Raw genomic sequence first — 21854 nt, forward strand, 5'->3', positions numbered from 1 at the left:
TTATTCTCTGGGTTAGAACCGCTTTCCTATAGTTTAACAAAAAGACAGACAAGTCAAGAAAAAAAAGTAGGGATGTGATAATAGCATCCTGAAAGCAGACAGAGAGAAAAAGGTAAAGAATGTATCCAGTGATGACAGAACCGCTTTAAAAAAAATAAAAAGCTGCATGTTAGTTCTGAGTCTCCAAAGACCCAGAGAAAGATGTTGAGTTCGCCTCCCTGTGGGTTTTTAATTTTTTTTTTTTTAAAAAGGCCAGATAGTGCCTTCCTCTCCCTGGCTCCTCATGTTGTTCTTTCTCTTACCGTTCCTCTGGCCCATATCCTTCTTTTTTTACGGGGAGCTATTTATCCTGATTACATCAGGGGTCAATCATTAATTCGCACCTTGGGGGTCCCCGCGCTGGCTGCGGCTACAATGGTCTGCTTGTTCGAGCGGCTGTTATTCCAGTGGAAAACTACTCTGCTCTGCCTGAGAGGCAGGCTCAGGCCACATGAAGGCATCCCATTTATTTGATAAATAGTAAATGCATGCCATAAGCGGCGCTCTTTGCTTTGTAGCATCGCTCGCAATAAACCGAGATCTCGGGGCAACGTACAAATGCAGACGCGGACCGTTACACAAACACACATCTGTTTTCAACTGAAGGAGCTGTTACTGTACTGTAAACACATGTGCACCCCATCAGATGGTGTTAATGGTGAAGATGATATCTTATAGTTACTGCATGTCTTCTGGAAATCGGGCAGGACATAATGCGACATTAAGAGCGAACGAGGTAAAAATGTTTTCAGAAATATACAAACAGCGAATGAAACTCCTTCTTTCATCATTTTCTTTCAATAACCTGCATTTGAAAAAAAACAAAAACAAAAAACAAAACTGAGATGTAGATAGCAATGCAATCAGCGTTGCCATGGCAAAAATGACTTGACACAGCACCAAAAATCAGAGGTTTAATCGAAAGCCTTACAACGGGCAAATTATTCTGTGGTTGTGTTTAATCAGAGTGTTCTAGACTTAAACGCTGAAAGATAAAATCTGGAGTCATTTTCTGCCGTCTGCCTGGACGCACACAAACACATGTGCCTTGTGGCGCGTAGACTGAGCCGAATTGTTGCCGTCCTCCGTGCGTACAGGAACAACACAGACTGCATGCAAGAAATCTGAGGCGGAGATCTGTAAATCATTCATGAAATATGGACCAAACTGAAGTCTTGCAAAGTAGGTATCAATGCATGTTTTAAGGAAAATGGCACAAAGAAGAATTCTTGTCAGGTTGTTCATAAAGAGATCCATGATATTAATGTAAGACTTGTGAAGATCTACAGCTGTGGTGATAGAAGTAGCTGACGCGACAACTATTTATCATGCACTTTATAAATCTGGCCTTTAGGGGGGAAGTGGCTTTCATTTTACAGTGAAAATGTACATTTGAAACATGAAAAATGATGTGTGACAGAAAACTAACACTGCATGCAGTGTCTGAAGTGAAGAAAGGTGAAGGCAGCATCATGATGTAGGGCTGATTTTCTCAGCCTGGAAGGGGAAGCTGGTTACAGAAAATGGGAGGATTGTGAAACTAAAAACAGCTTTAGTTCTGGAATAGAAGTTATAAAAGATTGTAAAAGACCACAGAGGCTCATCCTCCAGCAAGACAAGAACTCTAACATAACTGGAGCGACAACAGAATGATTCAGATCCGATTATGGAAGTCCAATCCCAGAGGACCAATGTTCTGCTACTGTAAGAATTACTGTATACGACATACCAGAATCAGATAGAAACTGCAAAAACTTAAAAATTGATGTTCAGATATTAGTCAGACTAACTTTAAGAAATGAAAATAATTGTAGTGAAAGATGATTAAATGATTGAATCTGGAATGCAAACGATCACCATTTTCCTTCATCATCACAATTATGCTCAACTTTGCATTAGTTTATCACATAAAACTGCAATAAATCACAATTTAGTTTATGGCTCCAATGTAAAATTAAAAGTGAAAATAGCCAGTACTACCCCAGTACTTTTGCAAAGCACCATAATTAAGAGGAAGAAGTACAAACGCAATGATGCTTTATTAAACGATTTGTGATTTCTGGAACCAGGTGCATCCAAGCAGGCATTTTGGAGTCACGGTCGTCACTGTAATAACTTTAAAAGGAGATTTGGAAATGGGACGTATGTGCCAGTGATGGCTATCATAAAATGCACACACACATACACAAACACATATACTTTCCTTCTCTCTTCAACATGCACAGAGAGAGACTGTATCTTTGTCTGACCGTAAACTGATCTGGTTCAATTCAAAATGAAAGCCAGCCACTGATGAAAAGACAGTATCCAGGGAAAAAAGGCAAAACTATGCAAAATCCAGCACAGGCTCCAAATATGGGGAGGAAAAAAAAAATCATCTGGTAAAAAAAAACAAAAAAAAATGAGGCAGAAGGAGAGTGTGTGGATCATGACAGATATGAAAAATGGGTAGCTGGTTGAGCAATAAATGACCAAACATTTTGATGTGGGAGCTCTGCGCAAGCATGTGTGCAAAGCCTGCAAAAGCCAAGCCCTAATCTGCTGTTGGTGCCACTATATTCATCAATATGGTCACACTTTTGCTGTTTTACGAGACCACTAGATACCTGCTCCCCTTCTAGCAAGCAAGCCTTTGATGATTCTCTCTACAACAACCGAACTGCCCCTCCTTCCACCTCACATGACATAAACCAGGAGGGATGCAGCTGTAAAAATCAAAATGAGGGCAACTCAAACACCCAGAACTGTACAATAGTTAATTTTTCCACAGTGGCACTGGGGTACCATATAGCCAAAATGACGCACAGATGTAAGGATTGCGAAGGAGCTGCCAGTGGGGAGGGCGTGGGGTTGGAAGCAGTGAGTGAGCAAGGCGAACACGGTCAGCTGCAATACCAGAAAGCCTCTCAGACTGAGAAACGCTGAGCCTTTTCTCCGAGCGAAGGCACCACAGAGGATTTCCAAGCAACACTTCAAAACTGCGATACGACTTCGGCTCGGTGAGAGAAAGACGGCGAGCGAGAAAGAATGCGAGACGGCAAGAGAGAAAGAAACCACAGTTGCATAAGCACAGCTGCTTTACATAATAATTCCACAATAGCCATGACATGCTCTAATTGTAGTCGTGCTTATGTTGTGTTACATGCTATCATGAGTCACGTTCTGCACTTCTTGTGTGAGTAGGAAAATGTGTAATGAAATCATGTTTTTTTGTGATCTAATTTGACTTGAAAAGACAAAAATTTAGCTGTTAAAAATTCGAAGCCAGCACATCTCCACTCCCACGCATACACACACATAGTATGTTTGGCTGTCTTCACAAGGACTTTGCATTGACTTTCATTTGTTTTCCCCTCGTTTCTATAGCCTAACTCTGACATTTACTTTCAACCCAACCATTACAAGTACATGCCTAACCCAAAAACACAACTTTTTCTTCTAAGGCCCAGACTCTGGGGCCCATAAGCACCAGCAAGTTCTCACAAAGTAGAATTTGTTGGAAAAATATGCTCAACAAAATTATGCTGCAACACACACCAACAGACATTTCTTGATAAATACACCATGCAAGGAATGGCTATTGAATCTGTCCTTGAACATACTTGATGACAGTGATTAACATTAACACCATTATCTGCTTGTTCATATCAGATTCAATATGACAAGGAAAACTAGCACTGAATATTACTCTGAATGCATCATTCCCAGAGGTAAAAAAAGAACACACACTGCGCCAGAGGTTCATCTTCACCCATCACTACAAACCTACGCAGAGCTTCAATGACAGAGCTTAGCACAAAGCATAATCACCCATATTAGAATGGCCTAGTCAAAGACTGGTTTTAATGTGTTTCATCTCAAATGATTACACAATAAGAAAATTACAATAATTCAGCAACATCTTATCGGTTTTTCAGGTCCCAACACACAATCTTGGTGACTGTAAGCTAAGTCTTGAGTGCTTATGCAATTTTTGTTTGTGTTGGGTGTCAGTACATCGCGGCCGATTTATTGACGTGTCATTTGCGTGGAGTTGCCTGGAGCTATTCCATCCTCCGATATAGTGCATGTGTCGCGTGTATGCTAAGTTCAACCCTCAAGGCAAGCAAGAGGACAGCAGGCAACCTCCTGCAGCAGAGAGCAGGTGTGTGTGTGTGTGTGTGTGTGTGTTTGTTTCGTGGTGATATAGTCCCACAGGGATTCTGGCACAGGGCTGCAGCAGACATTTATTAACAGGGCAGATTAATAGCACTGGAGGAAAACATGTTCACAAACATGATAAATATTAATAATAATCAATACTGAGTTACATTTGCCAAATTGAGTTGCAAACATCACCCATGGGGGGAAGCGGGGGAGGGACGAAAAGGGTGTCAGGGTTGAAAGGAGCTGATTAAAAATGGAAGAGTTTCAGGAGGAAAGAAGACAGAGAGAGAAAATGAGAAAAGACAAACAATGCAGGAGGAGAGGAAGGGAACGAGCGTAATTTTATTACATCATAACAGAAGAGAATCATCACAAGGGGGAGATCGATATGTTTTTGTTTTATTTTATTTTAGTAAATTATCACATTTCATCTTTCCTTCAAAAGAGCTGCAATGCCTAGCAAAAATATTCATAGCCCTTTAACTTTCTTTTTCTTTTAAATTCAAAACTTCAGTAGGTTTTATGGGGATTTTATGTGATAAACTGAACATAACTTTCAAGCAGGGGGACTTATATTTGACTTCATTCCAAGTCTGAAAAGAAGAAAAAGATAAAATAAAAGAAACATAAAATAAGGTAATATATATCAGCTTCGATCAGCTAACTTGTCTTTGACTTTGCTTAAGAAAAAAAAAAAACATCACCATTCTACCACATTTTTCTCTTTTAAAAATTAATTATCATTTTTGGACTTCACAAGTATTTTCTCTTCACCTAGCAAATAAAATACCAGAAAAAATAACATAAAGCTTGTGATTTCAAAAGACAAAATGTGAAAAAGACTTTGGCAAACGATCTGTAAATAGGTGTAAGAGATAAAAATTATTTTATCATTTGAGTATTAAAACCTCAGTATGGCTTAGTACAGTTTTATACATAGTTTTATTCACCACATCTCAAACTGTCAAATTGACTTGATTTTGATCGATGATCAAGAGTCTAATCAGAGCCAACAAAATTATCTTGAAAATTTTCAGAATCTCTGCTTTGCTGTTTTCAGTCTGTACTGATGCTTATCCAAATAATGTAAAAACAACAGAAACTATCCATCAGCCTTCACCCCCCCATAATAGCCATATCACTATTATGTGTGCATATATGAATCGCAGCATTTCTGTGAGAAAGTGTAACTGGAAGCAGCGTTCACCACATCCGTCTATTGTACTCCATGCCTTGCTTCTTCTCTTCTTCTCTCCTCTCGCCTGCTCCCTCTAGTCATTAGCCAGCAAATTAACGACAATCGGGCATGCTATTAATCACCCTGACAAAAGTGTTGGCTTTGCCTGGGTAGACCAGCACGAGACCGAGGAAGGAGGATGGCAGTGGGGGAGGAAAGAAAGAGAAAGAGTGAGATGACTTGGTGGGTCACGGAGTACTGTGAATTTGTGGGTAAAGGAAAGAATTAGATTAAATGAAAAGACAGTGAGTCAGGATGTTAAGGAAGTGAAGGAAACGTGAACAGAAGATGACGATAAGTGCATGGATGACAAGAAATACGATGTAGGAAGAAGAATTATAGAGAGTATGTTAACGTAACAGAAAGAAATGGATCCCACGAATACTTTCGCTTAAGTGTCGAAAGTGAAATAACTTATCTGATCACTAATTGTCTTGTAAGGGTAATCACATAAAAGTGACGCAAAACTGTTCAACAGTAGAAATATATTCTGTCATTTAATTTTCACAAATGATCTCTAAAATATACAACTGCACTATAACTTTGTTCGTGTCTATCAATCACAGCAAAGACTGTACAACTGTAATTTTAGGGGTGTAAAAACGTCTCCGGATGATGTAGGGATTCGTTTTCGAGCAAAGGTTGTTCTAATGATATGTTTCAGTGAAACATGTCGTTTTTATGTGTTCACGATGGATTTGCGCAAGACTGGATGACTTACACCATCTGGTTACGGTGCATGACGAGAGAACGGCTGCAGCACTGAGAGTAGAAGCTGCTCGACTATATGTTTTGTTTAATTCTGTCAATAAGAATTGAGGCAAGGCAAACGTTTGTGGTATGGAGTTTTCATACTGTATAACTCAGCATACAGGATGGCAGAATCACCTCTAGGGTATTTTAGCTAAATGTTTTGACAGAAATCCAGACATAAACTGGTGAAGATCATTTCACACACTCAATGCTCAACACATTTTAACTTGTGTTGAGCACAAACATTGTAGAAAAAAAAAAAAAACATTAACAGACATGAAATACACCCTGCATAATAATTAAGTCTATATAACTCTATTGATAGTAACTCACAAATGTTATGTGACAAAGAAATGACGAGATCTAGAGAGAAAATCCAACACATTTACTCTCTCACACAAAAAAGAGCCTGCAAAGGAAATTGTGCTGCCCTTTAGCCTAAGCTGAAAATGAAAACTCCTTCATCTCTGCCCATCCCCAGAGCGGAGACCACCTGCTAGGAGGCCTAAACTCTGGACGTCAGGTGGGTCGAGACCGTCACACAGTCCCATGTCATCAGGCTGTCACGGTGAAAGGAGCTGACATGGGAGATATGCTAATCCACTTAGCTTCAAACCCGGCCAGGAGGCCCGTACGCAGTGCCGTCTCGGTCCGCAACGAGCGGAACACACACAGACACACTAAGCCGCATACCTCTGAACTTTGCAGAATATGTGTGGCGGGATTAGATCAGTTGATGCTAAATTATCCTTGTGGGGATTTTAATCTGTCCTCAATTTAAAAAAGTACAGGTATGAAAAGAAATACAAGATTGAATTCACTTTCACTTTTTCAGTCATCTAAACAAAGACAAGTGTTTCTTAATCTGGATTAAGTACTGTTTAATCTTTGCGAAAAAAAAAAGGAGTTAATATTATTTGACGTTTGGAAATAATAATAGTCATTGCTACCCTAATAGGACTTTGAACAGAAAATGAATGCAGAGACGCTTAGGTATTTCATAAAATATAAACATTTATCTCTATCAAAAAACAAAATAACTTGCAGGCAAGTAAAAAGGGTTTTACTGCCAATAAAGAAATTAAAAAGCATGTTGGAGCATTTAAAATGTAGAAGAATGTGCCTCTGTGTTTGAAGCATTGTGGCCTGAATTCCGTCAAGCAGCTAATTGTAAATATGCCATAATACATTAATAAAATGAAAACTGCAAGCAGTTTTTTCACTTTAACTAAAATGTGCACTGAGCAAACTGAACCTGAACAAACCTTGCTGCATCCATGCCATCGCCAGCAGTCAAGAGCAAGTGCTATGAATTTACTTGCAGCTGGTGGAGTTTATAACAAGCTACTAACAACAGATTTCTGTGTTTACAAGATGAGCAAAATGGCAGAAAACACACAATAAAACAATCCCCTGCTCGCTTTACAAGTTGTGCAGACGTCGAGGCGCTCGTTCGCTCAGCAATCGAGTGATCAAAGTCGGCCTGCCAGCAGCGAGGTGTCAGAGTTCAAAACTATTGCCCCACTCGGGCAGATGATATCTCAAACTGATTCGTTGTATTTCCCCGGCCATGACTTCCCCTATTAGGAGCTGCAGTGGTGCTCTTAGTAATCTGCTCATTATCCCACAGAAACAGGAAGGAAGAGAGGGAAACAGATGGGAAGGCAGGAGAATGGTGAGCGAGAGACACAATGCTCCCTTCCTCCTCTTCATCCTCTCTGCCTTCGTCTCCCTCCTCCGCGCTGCTTGCTTTCTGGTTGTCCTCGGGGCGAGGGAGCGCCGAGGCCCACAATCGCTCTGACAATACTGTATACAACTGGTGGTGAACAATGAAGGCTGACCACAAAGAATTCTGGGAACAGGGGCACAGCCTTCTTCTCCGGCGGGTGGCTCCTGAATGCCGGACCCGTCGATACACATCGGAGGCCTGCTGAGACTCACCGGTGCCAAAGAGGCCGAGAGCCGGAGAGTGGGAGGAACAGACACAGAAGACGGTGACACAATGATTTAAAGTTGCCTGCGCAGCAATCCTCCTGATGATTTACCACCAAGAGTGAACACCTAGAAGCAAGGATACAAAGGGAGTACAAGGCAACAATAGGCACTAACTGCTGAAATGAGAGAAAAGAAAGGTGAAAAAGGAAGGCTGGGCCAGGCAGAAATAAAGAGAAAGACAAAAAGAGACAGGCAATTTTCTTCCTCTTCTTTTTTAAGTGATCAGGGCGTGGGGTGAGCGTGGTCCATTTGGAAATAATTGGTGGGTAATTAGGTGGGGGTCGACAGGTCGATTTTGGAACAAATGGCCGTCTTTAGCTCAGGTGGCCCTCCACATGAGATAATGGGGGCTTTGCTTCCCCACCTCTGCCCCTCCTCCCCTCCTCCTCGCTCCCTCTATCTCCGCTATCTTTGGTACAGCTCGTGTATACGCTACTTCTCACGTGGGAAGTGTCTAAAGATGGTACGAACCGTTAAATACAGAAATGATGCACGCACAACAAAAATCAAATCTTGTGCTGTATTTTCTTCTGTCGCGAGTGCCACACTCAGTGCTGCTCAAAAGTTTTTATTTTGCAATGTTTATAGCTGCGTTTTATTTGGATATTATGAGATATAAAAACAGAGCAGTATATAATTATGACGTTAAAGAAGGAAGACAAATTGTTCTCAAATTTCTAAAATTAAAAATGTTTAAAACTTGGTATTTCTTTATTCAGTTACTGTGTATAAACACATTTGACTGAAATTACATCTAGACGTGTTTTCGAGTTTGCCTTGACCTACATTGCACATCTTGAGTCTTAAATTGTTGCCTATTTTTCTTTTTGCAACTTAAGCTTTGCTAATTTTTGATGCACAAAGTATTTTGCAAGTTTACCATGAAGTTGAGTTTCGGTCTCATTTGACCAGAGCACCTTCTTCCAGATATTTTGCCAGGTGTTCTGCATGGCTCATGGTAACTCTAGAGGGGATTTCTTTTTCAATAATATTTTTTTTTTCTTGCCACTCTCCCAAAAACCCAGTTTGCGGTGTGCATAACTAATAGTGGTCTAGCCAACAGATTGTTCCACATGAGTTGTTTGTCTCTGCAGCTCCTCCATAGTTCCAATGGAGCTCTTGGCTATTCTTGAACTGATTTTCAGTTTAAGAAGGAAAGCCCATTTTATGAATCTTGGAGTTATTTCCATTTTCACGTCTCCTTCCCCAGAGATGTTCAAAGCTTGAGACATTATTTTACATCACAACGGTTCTTTGCATTTGTCCATAACATCATACCTTGTATTTAAAAAAACAAACAAATATATATATATATATATATATATATATATATATATATATATATATATATATATATATATGTATATATATATATATATATATATATATATATATATATATATATGTGTGTCCCCATACCCATTTAGCCACTTCCATCCCAAGTGTTGTTCAGTCTTTATTTAGAACATTGAGTGCAGATCATGCTGAGGCAAATAGCTCTTTTTATTTATTTATAATGCTGAAGGTATTAGCATAATGGGGGAAAAAGTGGACAAATAAATGATAATCAAGTGAAAATAAAAATAATAATTCATATACAAATGTGAATACATAACAGTATTTTTGTTTGTTTGTTTGTTTTAAAGACAGCAGCTCCTTTAAACAAAAATCCAAATCTACAACTGTTTTTTTTTTGTGCATAAAAAGAAGGCACAAATAAAACTTTTTCAGCACCGTGTGTATGGGTTCCCCCCTTCACCCAGCCAACAACAATCTCTCACCCACTCTTTCAGTCCCTTTCTGTCTCTCGTTCCCTCTCCCCGTCCTCCCATTCAGCAGCACTGGGGTTCTTGTTTGGCTTCCTGCTGTTTGTGTCCAGACAAGGTCTAGTTTTGAATACTGATTCCCCATTGATAGGCCCGCACTTCCGATCTCATTAACTTGTTTTGTCTTTGGCTAAATGGAAACGTCCGAGGGAGGGTGAGAGAAGGAGAGAAAGAAAAAAGGGGAGAGCCAACAGCAAACAATGTGACAGATCTTTTACAGGAGACGCACCGTAAATAACAACAAGTAAATACAAACAGGATGGAGGATGAGGGAGGATTTCTAAAAGGGGGAAAAAGTCTGGACATCTAAAACAGTGCCTCGGAGGTCAAGCTTTGATCATAACAAAAAAGAAAAAAAACACAAGGAAAGGAAATGATCTGCATTCACAGCAATGCTTCAATGTTGAAAATAAAGTGTAGCTGGTCATTGAGACGTGCATGTTAACAAGGAGAGGTATTGTTTCTGTAAAGTTTTAGTAAAGAAACAAAAGTACATATCACTTTGGTGAAATAATGTGAAAGTGTCAAGATGCAGAGTGGTAAACCAACATGGCACTATTTTTCTTTGAAAAACAGCCTTTGTTCAGTTCGATTGTAAGGAGAGTGTCTGTGAACAACAACTTTCACATTTTGCCATAATTTAAGCTTGAACTTTGACTGAGTCATTTGAGAAGCTATTATTGTCTAAACTATTCCACGACAGATTTCTGAAAGGTAAAGCCCCTCTCCAGTCTAAAAGCTTAAAACTTGAAACAACTTTTTCTTCCAGAAAAACTCATTATTGAGATCCCTCCATTCCCCTGTGTGATCTGCTTCCCTCCCTTTGGTGAAGAAAACATCCCCACAACTTGATCAACATGATGCCACCATGTTTCACTAAATCAAAGATGTATTTGGTGTAACTTTCTTTTTTATGTAACCCAAAAAGTTAGAATTTGGTTTCATCTGGCTGAAACACTTTCTTCTATGTTTGCTGCATTGGCTATGAATATGCCAGCTAAGCTGTACTTACACCGATATTAAATGAATGTACTCGGGTGGTTGAAATGGATTTAATTTATGGGCATGAGAGTAACAGGGGTTCAGTATTAATACATCACACAGCTTTACTTGTAAACATGCACAGTTTTCCTTCTACCACAGAATTATTCATCTGTTTTTTGTTGGAGCGTAAAAGAAAATCTGTAAATAGAATTAAGTTTGTGCTTGTAATGTGTCAAAACATGGACAGGTTAAAGAGATACAAATACTTTTGTGAAGCCCTGATTACAGTGGAAGAAACATGGCAATTTTTAAAAAAATATATTTTCAAAATGCTGCATTGTTTACATTTGTTTCTTTTTTTAAATAGTCTGTTTGTAAATAGTTGGTTTACGTCACAAGCTGCCCAACTGTCCATGTGCTTGTCCTTCTGTGAATTACTCTTTGGTCACCTCTGTGTAGCCATTTATGTACGTATTTAGTTCTGGGAGTCTCAGTCACCTCAAAGAAAATAGGAGGACACCGGAAGAAAAACCCACAATGCAAGAAGGAAGAGAATGGAGACAGAGGGAGACATCAGAGCGAACTGAGAGAAAGTTAAGGACTCAGTCTACTGTGACAAGGAGAGACATGGAGTCAGAAAGGGACATGTGATCCAAAAATAAGCTAAATAAACACAAGAAAGAGCGGCTGAGATGGGGAAGACGAAGCAGAGAACATCAGACTGAGGGAGGATCAAAGGGGATGTCCGCCGCTGATATGGCACCTCAGATAATGTGTGGTGCAATTAGTGCACAGTGAAGATTTCCATTAGGGCTAATCAAATATTTATATTACCTCCTTAGCATGTCACAATGCCACCCCGGTCCCTCATATCAATGTGACAAACGGCTAATGAGAGAGTGAGTGTGTAGACAGCGAGGCAGGGGACGCAGAAAGATAGGAAAGGAGAGAAAGAAAGACAGGACATGTGGAAAAGGGTTACAAGTGGAGTTTGCTCTGTCTTCCTCTCCCACATTTGGCTTGCAAATGCATGGCTTCTGTCATCAATTACAGGACAGCAGTGGTGGAAACGAGTGGCTGTCTACGTGTGTGCCTGCGTGTGTGTGAGCGTCAGAGTTTGTACATAAGTGTGTGAAGAACATGAGGACAAGACATTGCTGATGCTTCCTCATAGAGCTATTAATCAAGCTGGGCCGGAATAGGACCAGTCCAAATTGGACTCATTGATCTAGATTTACAAAGGAAACAAGAATAGGATGAAAACTGAATAGACAGAGAGAAAAAAAGAGCAGAATAAAAAGAAAATTAAACTCAATGATAATAGTGTATTAGATAATTTTAGTAACATAATTCCAAAGTGCAAAATAAAATTACAGATTAAAAGTAATTTTAGTCATTCTTTTCTGTTGAAGTGATTACATGAGTTCAGAAAAGAAACTAGAGGAGTAAGAAGGTGTTAATAATACAATTAACCTTACAAGCATTACTGAGTTGTTAAATTATTGTAAAATATGCAAAAAGTGCATATAAAAATTTCTGTGAACTGAAATACGCCTTAATCCAACTGAATCTCAATCATTTTTAACTAAACACTATTTGGTTGTTGAAACACCTTTAAATGTAACCTTTATTATGCAAAGTTCATTATGTCATCATACAACACTGTCCTTTTGTATAGAATGTAAAAACCTTTTCTGTAATTTTACCTAAATTAAAGCATCTAAAAACAGAAAAAAGAAAACATCCCCAGCCATGGTTGGCAGAGACACAATCAACAGAAGGTTAGGGGTAACAAGATGGGCGGTCCTCCAAAGGTGAGAGGTCAAGTCGTGGTCTGACAGACGGATGGAGGAGAGTGGTCAGGGCTTGAAAGATGAGAAACGGATGAAGGATGGATCTGGTCGGGCGCTGTGACAGTCTGGGAAATGGATGACCCTCCGCAGCAGCATGACAGAGCAAAAGGCCCGTAAAAAGGGACTGGTTAACTGCCCCGAGAGTGAAAATGAGGAAGTACAAGGGAAGGACTGTGAAGAACAAAACACATTGTAAATGCTGTATGTGGAATGTGTTGATGGAAACTATCTATAATTTAACAAGGCAGCAAAATGGGTAGCTTAAATCACTTTAAAAAATACCCAAAGTACTAAAAGGAGGCTCAATGTCTCTACAGAAAATAACGTCAGTAAACAGAAAAGGTGTGGATAAGATGCTGTGGAGGGCTAATCTCTAGGACAAGTGATAACATTCAGTGGTTAAACCATGACAGATGAGTATTGATTTTCTCCCTGTTAAAGAAGGGGAAAATAGATAACTAGACTGTTTTATTGATATTGATTGAAGAGTCAAAAGACAAAAAAATATGTCCTTGCACAAGAAAAAGCAACGAGTTGATTCTAATGCAATGAATTAGATTAGCACCAGCAAGGCACGACAGGAACAAAGTTTTTCAAGAGATGGTTTTAAAACTTGACCAATTTGTTTTTGCTCTGCTGTCTCACATGCCTATGCTCTCCAGGACGAACTATCTTCAAGACAAACACCACGACAGAAACAAATATTTAGAGTTCACCCATCTGGTCGGCATTTTAACGCAAGACGGCTATCCACATCGGAAAACGTTGACGACCGCAGAACAATCAAGCATGCCTTTAGCCTCAACCATACACCACGCCGCAAACGAAAGCCACATCCCGAACGCTCACACCGGGCAGTCACAACTCACCGAATGCCGACATGCTATCTCGTGTGTCTTCGAAGAGGGCAGTCGAACTATGAGTTCCCCGCTACCCATAAAGTTTAGTTACCAATTAACAGTGTCTCTCTGTGTGCTGGAAAGATACTAGGAAAGTGCAGGGGGTGTCTGGCAGGCCTATCTGCAGCGCTGCGATGCGCCAACGTGAAAGAATGCCAGTGTCAATGGGACAGAGATACGGGAAGTGCAGGGTGCCGATGAGCCAAGTGAAGGTCGATGATGAGGTCAACTCCTGAAGTGGCAGAAACTCAAACATACTGCCCTCATTTGGTCATCCTCAAATAAAAGTGGGCTTATTGTACAATATAATGTTGAAATGACTCCTGAAACTCCTGTGAATAATGTGTCTTTTGAGTTCTTTCACCTTCTGTCGACACTTTCACACATTTTCTGATCTACTTTCAACAAGGTCTTTCCTTACTATTCTTACTTTCTTGCATTATATCTTTGCTCATCTAAACACATCTGCTGTCTATGACAGCGCCTTTGCACTCAGAATGTCGTAACTTTGTTTCTTGTGCTGGAAAAAGGACTGTGATATTTTTTATTTATTTCACATGTCCTACAAACACAAAAAGTTAGAATGACAACACCACTAATGCAGTAAAATTAATATTCCAATTACATTTTTCAAAGGCTTAGCAGTAACTTTAAGCCATTCAATACAGCCTACAATCACTATTGAAGTAAGTATGAAACATTATTTTAAAAACAAATGCAATAAATGATAATATTGACGTTTTGATGACATTTTCTAATTATATATTGGCATATTAAGTGGATGTAATGCAAGTGCACCCACTAAAAGATCAATAAACTTTTTTCTCATCTAGTCTTTGATAAAAAAAGAGAGAGAAACAAGAAAAACAACCATTCAAGCAAATAAAAATTATCAAGCTTGTTTTAATTTATTTTGTGATTAATTTTTTTTTTTTTTTGCTTGCACAGAAGTAAAAAAAAATTTGGGTTGAACTTCTTGAATATCTAACAGCCAAGTTTAAGATAAAATGGCCAAATGAATACCGGAGATGTGAATTGGAAGACCACTTGCTTTCAAATTTTATAATAATTTAAATCCACTCTAGACACTCAAAGTAAATAACCACAAACATTTATGATGTTTTTAGAAAAAAAAAATCTTAAAATGGTTTTATTTCTTAAAATAAAGGTAATCTGAGACACTAAATTAAGAAAATAGTCTTCATTTCCGTAAACTCATTTGACTTGAGACTACGTCAGGAGGACAAAATTGAGAAATGGGCGAATGTGTTCATAGCTGGGTAAATCCGTCTGACATTGCAGCTGGAGAAGAGCATCTATTTTTTTATGAGCAGAGATGATGCCAGCCAGGAAGAACCACTGAGATGTGTGTCTGAGAAGAGTGGGTAGCGGTGGGTAAGCGCAGAAGGGGCGGAGCATAAAATGTAGTGGGAGTCATTAGCGCCTAATCTGTTCCATATGACACACACTCACATGGCCTCTGTCTGGACACTGTCTGATCATCGTCACCCTACCTCTCTCTAAGCTGGTGATGAGGGAAAGTGGGGCTAACAGGAGGGGCTAGGGGTGGAGATTTCTCAGCCCCAACAGGAGCTCTCTGATGACAAGAGCCGGGCCTTGTCACACAACAGGGACTCTGGGGATTTCTTATCATGCAGAAAAAGGCTTCAGTAAACACTCTTCTTCTTGCAGACTATCTCTTCTTTTTCCCTGTAGCTGTACAAAAGCATCTGATGACAGAATGCCTGAACAAGGCAGAGTATAAGGAATAATCAACATACAGTTCAATTACAATTAGTTTGCGAACAAAATAAGAACCTTGTAAGCAGGAATACCGATGAATATGTGGAGTTTTCATGATGCAAGGTTAAGTATTTCTACTGCACAAAGCCATCACTCCTGGAGATGGCTTTGTGGGTGGCCATTCAGTCAGATTCATGGTTTTACTAAAAGTATAAAAATGTGCTGTCCAGGTGTGAACTGTCTCTTTGCTGTTTCCCATAAAGAGGGAGAGATTTTGCTTCTAGGCACGTTGCTCTTTAGTCTCGTTTAATTGTTGCTGTGGTGTGTTGGGAAGAGACTGATCAGATCTCATTCTTGAAGTTCTTCATAAGAGCAAGCGAAGCGTGTTTTTAAAGAATCTTCATCCCAAGGGAAATAATACATGCTAGTCTAATCTGATCAGTCTCAATTTATATGTTTTAACTGGGAAAATGTCTTCAAATTTATGATTTATTAGGAAACTTCAAACATCAAATGGACCCCATCAGTGGTCAGCTGGTGTATTGCCATATTTTTCTGTCTGTAGAAACACACAATTGCACATCGTCCACAAACTCTGGATGCAAATGTAATGTAACTTTTTTCGTCACCCCACGACATAAAGGCACCCAAGGTGGTGAGTCATATAAACCATATCAAATTCTACCACTTTCTGTCTATCTTTTTCAAGATATAGGACGAATGAAACTTCATTATCAGAATGGGTTATCTTGATTATGTATTTAGTAGGTCACATCCGCATTGGATGATACACACATTGACATCCATTTAAGAATATACACAATGGGATGGAGAAGTTTATGCATACGCTCATATGTGTTTAAACAGCACTGCTTAACAGAACACACTAATCTGGACTTTCACTTAAGAAATGTTAATGAATTTAAGCAACAAACTGACTCATATAATCTAGTCATGATAGTTTGGACATATTACTTTTGCGGCTTTCTAAAGCTGTCGAACAAGTAATGTAAAATAAATTGTTCTTATCGGCTTTTTACTGGCAACGTTTTTTTTTTTTTTTACTGTACCGTTGGTTTACTGACAGAGCAATAAAACAATGGTACTTGTTCCCAACTGAGAAAAAATTATTTTCTTTCAGGAGACGCTTGTCCACTAATACCACTGTCACCTCTTTGGTATCCCTCATAAATCTGCCCATCACAAATAAGATTGTTTCGTAAAATATACAATTATACGTAATTATATGTGGAGTGCTCGTGTATTAATTGCAGATGAAACTGGTGCCGATATTGGCCTCTTTTTTTATGGTCTAATAAACACTGAAATGCACACATGCACACACATTAATTAGCCTGTAATCCATGCCTCTGTCAATGAAACAAAAGCAGGCCTTGTCCAGCTCTTGTACAAGAAGCTTAAAGACATTTTTCTCATTTTTGAACAGCTAATATCTTGCAAAAGTTGTCTAATCTCTTTGCGTTTAAGTCGAGATTTGTGCACCCCCCAGCCGGCAACACCTCCCCTCTTTCACATGCTTAACTGCAACCCCTGCTATGCCCTAACGCATAAGCAGACCATTTTAATTAGGTTAAAGCTGTGTTTTGTGTGTGTGTACGTATGAGAGAGAGAGAGAATGTGCATGTATTTTGTCAGCATCAAGGCCCAGTCGTGCAAGCTTATTTAATGAAACACAGCAGGTGATGAAAAAGAATCAGGGTCTCTTTAAAATTAAGTTCTTATGGAGACAAAATAGAGACAGAAAAAAGTTGCTTTTGGATGAAAACTTCATTAGAAAGGCTTGTTTGCAGACTTTGTCTATAATCCAGCTAATTGTCCAGAATTTTTATAAGTAGTTATGATCAAGTTAATTACAGTAAGAAAGGACATTTAAAATGTCAGCCTTTGACTGAAGAACTTTTCAATATTTCCCAAAAGAAAACACATAAAACTTTTCAAGAATATTTCAAATAAAAAAACAAAACAATTCATGTATCTAGCAATACAAAACTGGACAACATATCACCTCAAAAGCCTGGACATACAAATATGTTTTAGCTTTTGTATTTCCTCTGTGAGACAGCCTAGATCTCAGGATATTTAAAGTATAAAAACTCACAGGTAAGTTTATTTAGTATCAACCTAACAACAATTAGGTTGTTCCAACCCGCTGTTACCATAGGCTTGCTCAGGATTAAACATTTGTACATTACAACTTGAACTTACTTGTTTCTATGTTGAAAATAAATTGAACCTGTTAGTCTGGAAATAAAGGCCATTTTGAGTAAATTTGTGCAATGCTACTGAAGTCAATTGAATTAAATAAGTCCTAATATTGTAAATTGTTTAAAAGACAGAAGTGCCACAGAGATGTGCTCACACAGAAACAACCAGCTGTGACTATTACAAGTGAAGCTTCTTCTTAACTCCAGTCATGTTTCTACATGACTGGATCAACTTGGGATTTTATAGAAGTATCATCATAAAATCATCATTAAATTATAAAAAATAAATTTGAACTTGAGTTAATGATGGGAGATCAAGTCTGCAACTTGGACTCAAAGAATACTCATGTCGACAATGCAAAGACCTCTGACCAGACTAAGACCCTTTAAGACGAGAATCTCAAGATCTGCACTTCAGTCTCGTGAATTTTTTCTTTTTTATCTGAAAGTGAAGGGAACCTGGTAAGTTTACTTCAGATGTGTAAATTAATATTGTCTTCTCATCTACCACATTGCATAAAAATGATTGACTAGTCCCACAGATACCTCTTGAGCAGAAGTCTTTTGAGCTTTACTTACTTCTAACATCATATTCTCTCTCTTCAAAGCACTATGAACACATCGCATGAACTACAACCTATTGCTGCTGGTTTTCTTTTAACATATATGCATTCAGTATGTACTATCTTTCTTGTGGGCTAATATTTTGCCTTATAAATTTTCACAATATTGTGTGAGAGATATTTTTATTTGTGGAACTAAAATATTTTGAAAATATTTTTTCTGATAAAATTTGAACTTATAAACTACAGAAATGCTATATACTACATAAATCCAAGTTAGTATTTTACATGTTTGCAGAATAGTTTTTATTCTGTTCTGACAAAATGTAACAAGTCATGTTAAAGATCACTGCATTGAAATAAATAACACAAAAAACAATACTTTTAAACTGTGCATTTTGTTTTGAAAACCACAGAAAAAATGAAATACCACAGATTAATTTGTGTATACTTTTATACAGATTTTACATCCATTTAGAAAAAACCTGGGATTTCTTTGCTCCGTTTAATTTCGGACAGTAAAAAGACAAACCTGTTTATTTTATGCGATGTTCAAACCCACATGTTGTTCAATTGGTATTCACACATTTGTTTTAACAGGACTGAGAGAAAGACAGTGGTGAATGCACTTTGGTCCATTTTTCTGCCCACAGCATGAAAGGACCATAGACACTAAACACTAAAGCAAGACGACTCAATAGGGGCTGCAGAGCAAGTACAAACTAATTCTTTCAACGAAAGGAATAAAGGCTACCCGGGTTACAGGAAGTACAACCAAGTTGGAGAGTGATAAAGAGATGTGGAACAAGGACACAAAAGAAAAGAGACATAGACGAAGAGATGCTTTTAAGACCCGAGTAATGAACAAAGCGTTTTCTAACGTTTGGCCATGCCAACTCTAAATGTGCCGACGGCTTCGATTCCTTCTGGATTTTAAGAGGGTCATTTTCAGGACTCAGCTTCTCTTTGTCTATCTACCTTTTTTTTATCTGTCTTCCTGTATTTGTCATTCTTAATGCCAGTCTGTCTGTGACACTATCTCACAGTCTGTATGTGCACAAGATTGTGTGCACATGCCTATTTTTATCTGTGAGACAGGACAGAGGTAGAGCAAGACGGTAAGATGGAGAAAGGAGAGGAAAGGTAGGACATTTTTTTTTACAAATGTTCTTTTTCTCCTCATGTCAGTGTTGCCGGGGTGAACTGTATTCTGCTGCTGTGGCACTACAAAGGCAGCTGATTAGAAACAGTAGGTGAGCTTCGCTGACAATTCTCAGAGAATATGCAAAAAGAGACAGAATGAAAAGAAATGTAGATGAAATAATAAGGATAGAGAAGAAAGGAATCAGAAAGAAATATTCAGGATAAATCCCAGGAACAGGACTCGCTTCATGTCTCCCTTCTTCCAAAGAAAGTTTTACTCCTCATTCTGGTTTTAAAAGAAACTAATGTGGAAACCACTTGGATTTGTACAAACATAAACCCATTTCTATAAACACAGATCCAAGACACGAACAACGTTGTATGGTCAGCCTGATCTTCAGAATTGAATCATAGTCTCACAAATAACAGTTTGCAAATGTATTTAAAGACGACTGCCTTTGATGCTGCCCTCTTTAGTATCATAAATTTGGGTTTACAAAATATGCTGAAAACATTTGATACATTTGTTCTAATGAACGCTGAAAGACGACTCCTCTTTATCCTCGACGCATGAAAGTTTTAACTGGGAATCATGAAAGAGACAGCTCCCAAAAATAGCATATTTTCCTGTAACTATTGTGATATGCAGAAGTGCTGCCAGAGGCTTCTCCAAGCCCTCTTTGATTGTCATAACAATTCTAAAAAAAACAATTACATTTTAAAGAGCTCAACTTGCAGGGCTCTGCACACTCACCCACTGCTTTCTGGGTGCACCCTTCAACTATTCAGATGTTCTGCAGTCAGATCTGTCAGATTTATTTGTGACATAAATTCAACATGGTGTTGAAATCATTAGCATGATTTATTGTTCTGTACTTTATGTCACCAATACAGAGTTGCAGTTTGACTGTGGATGGTACTGGAATGGATTGAACTCACTGTGCAGTTCAAGAAACTAGCTTGAGATTGATGGAGGTTAGCTATGCAGTGCAGTCTCCTGCTCGAATTGCCCAAAAAACAGATAGGTACTGTAGGTACCGGCATGGCTACTTACAATATTCAGACAGCTTGTGCTGTTTCAACAATGCTCACGGGGTGTTAAGAGTTTCAACATGCAGAGTGTCCACGTAGCAGTCTGAACTATCAATCGAGGACAGTTTGAATCTATGCTTTCGTGTTGATTTCATCAAAATCTTAACCTACCATCTGAATGTTGCAAGTGAAATAGAGACACATCAGTCAATCAATATGTAAATATCCAATGAGTGTGATTTGTAGCTTCAGTTTCCTCTCTTTAATGGAAAGACAGGAAACAACAATGGAACAAAATACATATGATGGATATGTACTTTGCTACATATCCATCACACAAATGGTGTTTGATTCACATATGTGTCCAAAGTGAGCCAGGAGAATATTGCTCACAGCATTACGCCATTAACACCAAACCTGAACCATCAGGTTCACCACATCTAAATACTAAATATCTAGAAAAAAATATAATGGATGGAGCTGTTACCATAAAGTTTGCTGATCTGCCAATTATGTTAAAAGGGAATTGAACAAATGTAACCAATAAAGAGATTGGTGAATCTATCTGTGTACTATTTGGTTGGAGAGCTAAAATCTGAAAAACATTTTTTGTACAGTCGCATTGCTTTATATTTAGGACAACAAAGTAATAACTCATGTACATGTGTATTAAGTGATTTCTTTTTGTCTTTTTCCCCATGACTGACGTTAACTGGTCTACGCATTCTCAGTCAAAGTCCTCTGCATAATAAAAATACCAATTTTTCCCTCTCGGCTTGGGAAGTTGGCAGGGTGCTCAAATAGACATTCTCTTCCTGTTGCTTCATGTTTTTGGATAGAGGCAACATGTACCCTTGACTCACTGCCTTTGAGATTCTAAATAAAAGATTTTGGCGCTATTTTAGGGCCCAGATCTGTTTTCAGCCCTCTTCGCTGGGTCAGACAGGTCTTGGGTCAACAATAAAATAAGGCGAGGTGGAGGAGAAAATAAGAAAGGAAGCTGGGTAGGGAAAGAGCGACTCTTAAAATGGAAACATATCCTCTCCCATGGAGCCAACTTTCTTTCTCTGAAGAGTGATTGAGAGTTTCTGCGTGTCAGGATTGTAAATCTACGCACAGGCAGTGTTGCTTTTTGTCATCGGTTGGTCTGATTAAAAAACACAGTTTAAAGCCTGGTTAATTTGTGTTGAGGCTAGCATTGGCCACACAGTTCATTAAAAGACCTTAACCAGATTCTGGATTCCACTGAAGGGAATGAACAGGCATTTTTAACATGCTATACCCAGGAGACACGCCACCAGTGCGAGAGAGAGGATGACTAAGAGAGAAACAACAGTCAAACAAAGAGCGAGAAGAAAGGAGAGCTCTTTCTAAATTAATCAAGTTGATCCCTCGTTGGTCAATATTTGAATAGGA

General features: G+C 38.7%; 1 protein-coding gene across 1 annotated transcript in view; it reads right to left on the minus strand.

The window, feature by feature from the left end:
* prdm16 (PR domain containing 16) overlaps positions 1–21854 on the minus strand; it is a 195148-nt gene that overhangs the window by 131802 nt on the left and 41492 nt on the right. The gene's annotated exons all lie outside the window — the stretch shown is intronic.

The sequence above is a fragment of the Poeciliopsis prolifica genome, unplaced genomic scaffold (assembly GCF_027474105.1).
Source record: "Poeciliopsis prolifica strain line A6 unplaced genomic scaffold, Auburn_PproV2 SCAFFOLD029, whole genome shotgun sequence".
In the NCBI taxonomy this organism is placed as follows: Eukaryota; Metazoa; Chordata; class Actinopteri; order Cyprinodontiformes; family Poeciliidae; genus Poeciliopsis; species Poeciliopsis prolifica.